Here is a 2,599-nt window from a genome sequence, read left to right as displayed (position 1 = left end):
CCAAGATATTTTGAGGGCTAAATTTGTTCTGGAAGTTAAATGCATAGAATGTGATGAATCAGAACAAGAGCCACTTAAGACTTGTAAAGCCGTTGGGTTGCCCAGGCAATACGCAGACGTTTTGTGGATGATTTGTTATTAGCAGTAAACATTTACATAGCACTTCACCTCCTCAAATATTCATCCATAAACCCTGGAGTGTTAGTGATGGCCAGGAAACCAAGACCCAGGGAGGACAAGTGATTTGCTCAAGGTCACAAAACTAGTTTGCTGCAGAACTGACAGAAGATCCCAGGTCTCCATGCATCATGCTGCTACTTGCAAGGGACTTTCACTTTGCTTGATTTATTTGCCTTTGAACACCTGGTGAGGGGTATCAAAGCTGATTGGTCACAGCCTTCAGGTACAGAACTAGAGAGGTGGGAAGGGGCGTGATCCACACTGACCAACCAAGAGGCTATACTTGGCCTTTCAGCTTCAAAACCTCCTGCCTGGGTCCTCAATGCCTGGAGCCTCATGTCATGCATTTGCCTGCTCATCCACCAGTGTCCTCTCTCTTGGAGAATGGCCCCACTGACCATCCAGTTGCCTGAGCAATTTGGGTTTTCTCTTTTGCTCGCTGTCACCCACACTGTGTTTAATCAATCACCAAGACCTTTTGATTCCATGTGCTTAATATTTTTTGAATCTCCCCATTTCTTTCCATCCCCATTCTGGCCACCTGTCTACCATATTGGCCTAGTAATTAGCTCCCTGCACACCCACTTTTTTTATTCTTTCATATCCATTCCCCTACTTCCCAAAACTTTTTCAGGTCTCTCTCCTGCTGAAAACCCTGCCAAGGCTCCCAACAGCCTCAGGATAAAGCCCAGAAACCTTAATACAAAACCCCTGCTATCTCTCAATCTATCTAGACTCATCCACTGCTCTGCCTTACATTCTACCCCAGGTTCCAGAATGAACTTGTGTTCCCTGAGCTCATCCTGCTGTGGATATTTTGGCAAGAGGGCCAGAAGGAGACAGACAAAGATCATAGAAATGAGTAGGGGGAGAGAGAGGAAGCCTTAGAACCTGGGTCTGGGCTGTACTGAACCATTTGCCCTCATTGAAGCACTGCCTTTGTATGGGATATTCTCAACCTACAGAGCATTGCTGTCAGACTCAAAGGTGGGTAGGATCTATCAAAGCAAGACTGCAAACTCAAAGCCTTCTCTCTCCAGACAGTATATCTTCATTGGTGAGCAAGGCACAATCACCCTAAGAGGCTTGACGTTTCTTACTAAGTGACAATGAGCTAGCCACTTAAAGTCATGAGGCTGTGAGTCTTGGTTTCCTCATTTGTGAAGTGGGGATGACAGCTGTCCTACAGTGTAGATGTCTTTTTTCTTTGGCTATACAGCATACGAACTACCTTCTTGTTTTGGGAAATCCTCTACTGTGTGAGCCTCTGTGCAAAAGAAGGTATGCCCTTACTGGGAAACTAAAAAAACCATATACTGTGACCAGCCCGTGACAACGAGGGAGAGATGCTCCTGTCCAGGTATTTGCACCTTGAGAATAATGTGAATACTGTGGCACAGCTGAGAATCATTCCAGTAGAGGCGGTGGAGTAACAATGACACTAACCATGGAGGTGGCCTTGGAGGGTCCAGACAGGACTCTCCTTGCAACTCACCTTTATCCTCTGTCTTTTAGTCAATGCTGGAAGCTGCCTGATCTCCTCTCAGTGAATTCCATTCATGTTCATAGGCCAATTCATTTCTGGTGATGGAACCGTGGCTTCACTCAAAACCTCACCTACTTCACAGCATGGCCAGGATAAAGCAGGACTGTGGTTGGGACTTCAGAGCAGGTAGAGTTTGTCTTAGTTGTGGGGGGAGGTGGTGGAGGGTCTAGGTCTGGGATAATAGGGCCTACTGCACCCATGCTTTAAAAAAAATGTTGACAATTTGACAATAAATTTCATATTTTAAAAAAAAGGTTGAAGTTACAATGGTCAAAACCATATTAAATACCAGGCATATCATTGTGGGGATGAGATATTGTGAATAAGCTTTGTAAAGGACAAGGAACATCTAAGACATTCTCCTCATCTTACCAGTAGAGAGCCCTCCCACTCCTCCTCCACGATGTCTTAAATTTAACTTAAAAACATAATTGTTCAAGAAAGATGGAGAAAGGCATAGGTCCATTTCGATAAGACTGTTAGCACGGAGAAACAGACATTTATTTTCTGCAACCAGTCTCGCAGGATGTAGAGTCCAGTTTTGGCAGCCTGTGGTGTCATTTTCTCTGGTTGGAAAGACACCCTTGCAAACTGTGGGTCTAGGCTTCTTTTGGCCATGGAAACCTTAGAAGCTGCCTGCTAATGTCTGGGCTTCACTTGAGGGGACACCCCTCCTCCTCAATTACTTGATCTCCAACCCTCCCCACCCTGCCCAGAAAGGATCCCTGAGCTCACATCTGTTCCATCCGCTCCTTGGTTCTCAGAAAGCAGGAGCCAGTGCAGCGGGAGGCCAGGCTCTAGGCAATCTTTCATGTTAACTGGTCTGAGCTGGATGTGAAAGGTGTGGCAGTTTCATACCCCCATTGCCCAAAA

Source organism: Neofelis nebulosa, chromosome 8, assembly GCF_028018385.1.
Source record: "Neofelis nebulosa isolate mNeoNeb1 chromosome 8, mNeoNeb1.pri, whole genome shotgun sequence".
In the NCBI taxonomy this organism is placed as follows: domain Eukaryota; kingdom Metazoa; phylum Chordata; class Mammalia; order Carnivora; family Felidae; genus Neofelis; species Neofelis nebulosa.
The sequence above is the reverse complement of the archived record's forward strand: the minus strand, read 5'-3'. Positions refer to the sequence as shown.